The following is a 7,439-nucleotide window of genomic DNA, read 5'->3' as shown; positions in this document are numbered from 1 at the left end:
GAGCTACTGTTCACGAGCATTGTTCATCAGAATTTTTTTTCCCTCCCTTCGTATTTTTCATATGGCTACCGATGAATTACGCAGGAAATTAATTGAAAAATTGAAGGATATAGATGTACGAATGAAAAAGCTTGCTGATTCAACAGAGTCTAGATTGGAAGCATTTGGTAAACTTTTACTTAAGGTGCAAAATGACAAGACACATAGCAAGAAAACTAGTGATGATGGACTTGTTAATTCGGGTGATTCTGTTTCACATAAAGAGAAAAGCTTTAAAATTGATGACCGTGGGATTAAACTGGATGATTTACAGGATTGGGCAGCCCAGACGATTTTCTTGAATGGGTTCGACAAGTTGAGAAGATTTCTGATTATAAAAGGTTTGATGATAAGACACAATTTCAAATTGCTACGATCAGACTTACAAAGAATGCAAGATTATAGTTTGAGAACCTGAAGGCAAGAAAAGCTAGATTTGGAAAAGAAAAGATCATGACTTGGACAACTTTAAAGAAAAAACTTCATGCAAGGTATCTTCCGGATGATTACGAAAAGGTACAATACTTAAAACTCACCTCACTTTCTCAAGATACAAAGAGTGTTTCAGAGTATGATGCTGAATTTGATATATTATGCTTAATTTGTGACTTGGTGGAAAAAGAAACAATGAAAATTACAAGGTTTATTCGTGGATTAAAACGACCTATTGCTAAAAAGGTAGAATTACATTCATATAGCTCATTTAATGATGTTTGTAAGATGGCTATGAAATTAAAATCTCATCAAGAAGAGGAGAAACCGAAATCTAATTTTAAAGGGTTTGGGTCTGGTGCTTCCAAAGAGGTTGGACAGTTTGAATCTAATTTTTCCGATGAATCTACACAAGCTTCGCTGAAAAGTCAATCGACTGGCTTTACTGCACAACCAGAGACTTCTTCATCGGTCGATAAGAAGGTTGAAAAACAGAATGTGTATGTGTCTAAAAAAGAGTTCGATAGTCGACGAAAGTGTTTTAAGTGTCAAGGTAAAGGACATATTGCAAGTGAGTGTCCTTCTAGAAGAACTCTTACTATGAAGCAATACATGGAGTGGGATGTAGAGGAACAGTTCTTACAATTTCTCCCAGAAGTGACTCAAGAGAAGTTAGCCAATGATGACGGAGATGAACTTGCTTGTGCAGAGAATGATGCTAATTTGCTTGTTGTTCGTAGGATTTTAAACACAGAGACTACACCAAATACTAATCAACGAGAAAACTTATTTTACACAAGGTGTAAAGTTGGGGATCAGACTTGCAATATGATTATTGATAGTGGATCATGCACGAACGTTGCATCCATTGACATAGTCAATAAGCTAAATCTTTCAACTCGTGTTCATGACAAACCATATAAGTTAAATTGGCTTGATGACTCGAAGGGTTTAGACGTGAAAAAGCAAGCTTTGGTGAGTTTTTCGATTGGTAGTTATAAGGATGAGTTATGGTGCGATGTGATTCCTATGAGTGCATGTCATCTTTTACTTGGAAGGCCATGGCAGTTTGATAGGAAGGTAATGCATGAAGGTGATACCAATGTTTATTCGGTACAAGTTGGGAGTAAACGTATTAAACTTCATCCTTTGTCTTCTAATGAGTATTATGAACATATGCGTGATTCAAAGAAGAAAACTAGCTTATTTTTGTCAGGAAAAGAATTTGAAAAGGAGGCGACTGCAAATGGGGGTATAACATATGCTTTGTTTGTAAAGAAAATAACTCATAATCAAGGCGATTCAGATCCACTTCTTCATGATTTTCTCGCTGAATTTGGTGATGTTTTTCTAGATGAGTTACCTACTGGTTTACCTCCAGTACGAGGAATCGAGCATGCAATTGATCTTATTCCAGGTGCTCATTTACCTAATAAACCTGCTTATAGATGTGATCCAAAGGCCTCTAAAGAGCTTCAGAGACAAATTGAAGATTTGATTGAAAAAGGTCTTGTTCGCGAGAGTATGAGTCCTTGTGTGGTTCCCGCTTTGCTAGTTCCAAAGAAGGATGGAACATTGAGAATGTATGTTGATTCTAGAGCGGTGAACAACATTACCATCAAACGTTTTCCTATGCCTCGATTAGAAGACATGCTTGATAAGTTGCATAGTGCGATAATTTTTTCTAAGATTGATCTTCGAAGTGGATATCATCAAACGCGAATTCGTGAAGGTGATGAATGGAACACAACTTTTAAAACTAAATAGGGTTTATATGAGTGGATGGTGATGCCTTTTGCTCTTTGAAATGCCCCTAGCTCCTTTATGCGGCTCATGAATGAGGTACTTCATCCTTTCCTAAACAAATTTATCGTTTTCTATCTTGATGATATTCTGGTTTATAGTAGAGATAAATTTGAGCATATGCATCACCTTAGACTTTTGTTTGAAAAGCTGCGAGACCAGAAACTTTTTGGTAAACTCGAGAAATGTTCTTTTATGGTATCGCGTATCTCGTTTCTTAATTATATTATTTCTGATTATGGAGTACAAGTTGATCCTGAAAAGGTTATAGCTATTTCTTCCTGGGTTGTTCCTCAAACCGTGCATGATGTGCGGATTTTACATGGGTTGGCTTCTTTTTATAGAAGATTTATCAAAAACTTTTCTTCTATTACGGCTCCTATTATCGATCTACTCAAAAAGGGTGAGTTTGAATGGTCTAATCAAGCTCAAAAGGCATTCGATGAGATTAAGGGAAAGCTTTGTAATGCTCCAGTTTTAGCCTTACCAAATTTCAATACACTATTCGAGGTTGAGTGTGATGCAAGTGGAGTCGGTATAGGTGCTGTGTTGATTTAAGAAAAAAGACATGTTTCATTTTTTAGTGAAAAGCTAACTGGCGCAAAACACAACTATTCGAATTATGATCGTGAGTTTTATGCCATTGTCCGAGCATTGGATCATTGGTCACATTATTTGCGTCCCAAACCTTTTGTGCTATATTCTGATCATGAAGTGCTAAAGTTCATTAATGGACATCAAAATTTGAACTATCGTCATGCTAAATGAGTGGAATTTCTTCAATCTTTCACATTTTCCTCAAAATACAGAGAGGGGAAGTCTAACGTCGTTGTAGATGCTCTTTTAAGGAGGGCATATTTGTTGGCTATGGTTGATGCTCGAATTCTTGGTTTTGAGCTTCTTAAAGGCTTATATGCATCTGATGTTGATTGTGCACAAGAATTCAGTTCTCCAACTCGGAATTACACCATTCAAGATGGGTTTCTTTTTAAGGGGAATAAGCTTTGTATTCCTAATTGTGGTGTGTGTGAGTTACTTGTTCGTGAAGTACATAGTGGTGCTATTGCCGACCATTTTGGGGTGCATAAAACTTTGGTTTTGTTAAATGAGAGTTTTTCTGGCCTCGAATGATTCAAGATGTTCAATCAGTGGTTTTCTAGATGTGCTACTTGTCAAAAGGCCAAAAGTACATTTTCTAAGGGTTTGTATACTCCACTTCCTGTTGCTGAAGTTCCATGGGATAGTGTAAGTATAGATTTTATCATTGGTTTTCCAAGAACACAAAGAGGGAAGGATTCTATAATGGTTATCGTTGATCATTTTTCGAAGATGGCTCACTTTATTCCAATGACTAAGACGGATGATGTACAATATGTTGTTGATCTCTATTTTAAGGAGATTGTTCGTTTGCATGGTATTCCACGAAGCATTGTTTCTGATCGAGATTCAAAGTTTTTGAGTCACTTTTGGAAGTGTTTGTGGAGATGGCTTGGAACTAAGTTGCTATTTAGCACATCTCATCATCCTCAGACGGATGGCCAAACTGAGGTGACTAACAGGACTTTAGGTACCTTACTTCGTGGATTAGTAGGAAAGACTCAAAAGGATTGGGATATCAAGTTATGTCATGCCGAGTTCGCTTATAATCGATCTCATTCTTCTACTACCTCCCGTTCTCCTTTTGAAGTGGTTTATGGTATTAACCCATTTCTTCCAATTGATTTGCTTCCTTTACACAAAGGTGATATCCACACCGATGCCAAGAATCGTTTGGATGTCTTTAAGAAGACGTGTGAGCAAGTAACAGAGAGGATTGAGAAGATGAATGCACTTTATAAGGCTCGAGCTGACAAGAGGCGTAAGCAACCTGTATTCAAGCCCGGAGATCTTGTTTGGGTTCATTTGCGAAAAGAAAGGTTTCCAAGTAAAAGAAAGAACAAGCTTATGCCAAGGGCAGATGGTCCATTCAAGGTACTTGAAGCTTATGGAGATAGCGCTTACCAGATAGATCTACCAAGTGACTTCGACAGTGTTAGTGCAACTTTTAATGTGGGTGACCTTTCTCCTTACTTGGATGATGTGAATTTGAGGGAAAAAAATTTTGATGAGGGGAAGAATGATGTGAATATGAAAGGAAATTTTGTTGAGGATCAGCCTATTAATCTGTTGCTCACTACAATGGGGTTTGACAATGACAAGAGACAAATATGGGTCACAAAGCTTACTTGGACAACAAAGCATGATGAAGGAACGAATGAAGCTTTTCCACTCAGCTCAACAACCAGCATGAGCTGACCTATTTTTGGCTTATATAATTAATAATTAGACTTTTGGCTTGCAAGTTTTTACCTTTCAGTTGAAAGGGTTTTTCTTGCTTTAAGCACTTAGGATTTTATTTTCCTATTTGGATTATGTTTTTATATGTTTTCTATTTGGATTTTAAATTTGTTTCCTAGAAGGATTCAGATATTGGCTAATTCAAGCTGATATTGAATTTCTCTTGGAATTCTGTTGGGTTTAGGTTATTGTTTATGCCTATAAATACCCCTCACATATAATCTTTTAAGACATATATGTGATGATTATGTTTTGAGATAAACTATGATTAGTTTTCTTTCTTCTAAACTTCAATTACTGGATTGTTTTGAAGGTTAGATTCAAATTACTTAGTTTCTGGATTGATCTAAGGAATTTGAGATTCAAAGTTCACGTTTCTGGATTGATCGTGTTCATTTGAAATATCCTTTTCTTCTTGTTTTTGTTTCTTTGTGGTGCGATCACCATCCGCCTGTTTCTCATACATGATCATCATATAATAGAGTTTGTATCAACTTCTTTAGCTTTGGTCACGAAGTGATACTTGACATATATCCGGTACCCATCAGGGGTAAAGGAAATCGAGTGATCCGGGAGCCTCTTGTACCAGAACTTACTAATTACCTCTGTGGATGTGGATGCCTTTTTACCCATCTCAGTCCGGATCTGGGTTCTCTCGGATGAATCAGGATCACTCTCCTCACTGGAACAACCCGGGTAGCAATTGAAGGCTCTCTTAGGAAGCTGCTTGATCCAGGCCATATACCTATTAAAATCAAGATGAGTTGGTCTGGGCTCCTTCAAATTTTATATATTTTGCTAAGAGGTCCGGATCAGGAACGTTATGTTAGTTCTACCATAACCTACCAATCCGGACCGCTAATGCAAGTCCAACCCGGCCAAACATCAATGATCTGGATTAGCTATACTATAACAAAAAAATTCGAATCCTTAAACACATAAGAACACTCAAAAGATTAACCTAACCCGGATTAGCCAAGAACCCAGATCCCCTTCACCAGGATTGAACCCTACCCGGATCTGCACACCTAACCCGAGTATAAATAACCTACAAAGCTAAAAATTCTTAAGCATACAAGTATATCCACCTAAAATAACTCGGGCTTGAGTATGGCACCCCCTACCCGGCTAGGAACCAAAACCCTAACCCAAAACAACCAAATTCACGAATCAAAGAGCAAAACATACACTTTTTATATATACATACATTCATTTTTACCAAGAACACGAAGAACAGCTCCGAGAAACCCAGAAAAATCGAGCCAAAACCAACGAAAAACAAACCAAAAATAGCAAAAAACCTACAGATCTAAACAAGGGACAAAACTAAACCACAAAACACAAATATTCAACACGAAAACAAACCAAAAAACCCAATTTCTACTACTAATTTATGGATGAAAATGAAATAAAGCATGCATGAACTTAAAAAACAAGAAAAAAAGAAGAACAAGGAAAGCTCACAAGTCGATCGGAGCAAAAAGAGCAACGAAAGAAGGCGACAATACACGTCTGTGCACGAAGAACACTTCGAATATCACAAAGATCGAGAAAATGAAAGCAGAAGAGGAGTGACTGTTGGATTCTTTTTGTGGAGGATAAAAATGAAGAAGTGGGGAGGAAATAGTGTAATAACCCTAATTTTTGGAATTTTTGAAATACTGATGAATAGTAACTTTTGCTGATGATGCTGATTAAGGAAAATTATCAGACCACGCTATATAGGAGTACTGTTATGGAAATTCTAAGATCGTATTAGTATTCCATAAAGTAAATAAGTGTATGTAAAGGTCGTCAGAATCCAAATTCGAACACTTTGATTTTTCCTGAAAATCCACCACATACCGAAAGAATTGAGTATAAGGTAACATGATTAAAAGGATTTAAATTCAAGGATTATAAGAGAGGATCATAAAAGGAATATAAAATATTGAGAAAGGTTTAGAGGAAACCCAAGTAATAAGATCCCGGATATGATCCCCCAAACGATTAACGGGAACGAGAGTTAAGCGAACCGTAAAACAAATAAACGGTCAAGAAACAAGCTTGTAAAAGAAGCAAGGGAGATTAATCAAGTAGAGTAGAAACTAGGTGACATCATCACATGACATGTGGCTTGGGGATGAGGTCATCAAGATGATGCAAGCACTTTATTAAAGTGAATATGAGATCAATCAAGTAACCACTTGGTTAATTCACAACCAAGTAAATTTTGGCACAAATCTCAAGGTCAACCAAGCAAAAAGGAAAGCAAAAGATCATTTCTTCATTTTTGAAGTAAAAACCCGATAGGAAAGGGGACAAAAAATGGAGAAGAAAGAAATGCTTGTAACTTGAGTTTCCCTTGGCCGATTCGCGCGTGCTACCAGTCAAATCGAATCTCTCGAGAAGCTCTATGGATATAGGGTAACCACTCTCCTCACCTCCTTGATTACCATACTCGTTTTTCATGATTTATGGCTAGATGTATAGTAACCATGTTTGTGTTCTTGAATTCTTTGAAAAGAGCAAGGTTGTTTAAGGTTAGATCAAGGTTCCTAGAGGCGATACAAGCTCTTTTCTTGTGTTAAGAAGCTCTAAGGAAGGTATGAATCTCTTGAACCCTTATACATCAGTAGGGTTAATAAGGTTTTAAGCTTTTATTATTTGGATGAGTAAATAAGAAGCTTGATCCATGTTTGTTAGTTGTTTTAGTTGATTTGAATAAGTTATGGTTAACGAATCTTTGGTTATAATTAATGGATCTTGATTGTGATTAAATGAGTTAAAAATCTTGAGAATTTGGACTGAGATAGTGTTGTATAGATGAAATATTGATGGATTGGTGA

General features: G+C 36.8%; 1 pseudogene; it reads left to right on the top strand.

Moving 5' to 3' along the window:
- Positions 1–492: 492 nt before the first annotated feature.
- Positions 493–3,405, top strand: LOC141686086 (uncharacterized; annotated as a pseudogene).
- Positions 3,406–7,439: the final 4,034 nt, after the last annotated feature.

The sequence above is a fragment of the Apium graveolens genome, chromosome 9 (assembly GCF_009905375.1).
Source record: "Apium graveolens cultivar Ventura chromosome 9, ASM990537v1, whole genome shotgun sequence".
Taxonomy (NCBI): Eukaryota; Viridiplantae; Streptophyta; class Magnoliopsida; order Apiales; family Apiaceae; genus Apium; species Apium graveolens.
The sequence above is the reverse complement of the archived record's forward strand: the minus strand, read 5'-3'. Positions and strand labels throughout refer to the sequence as shown.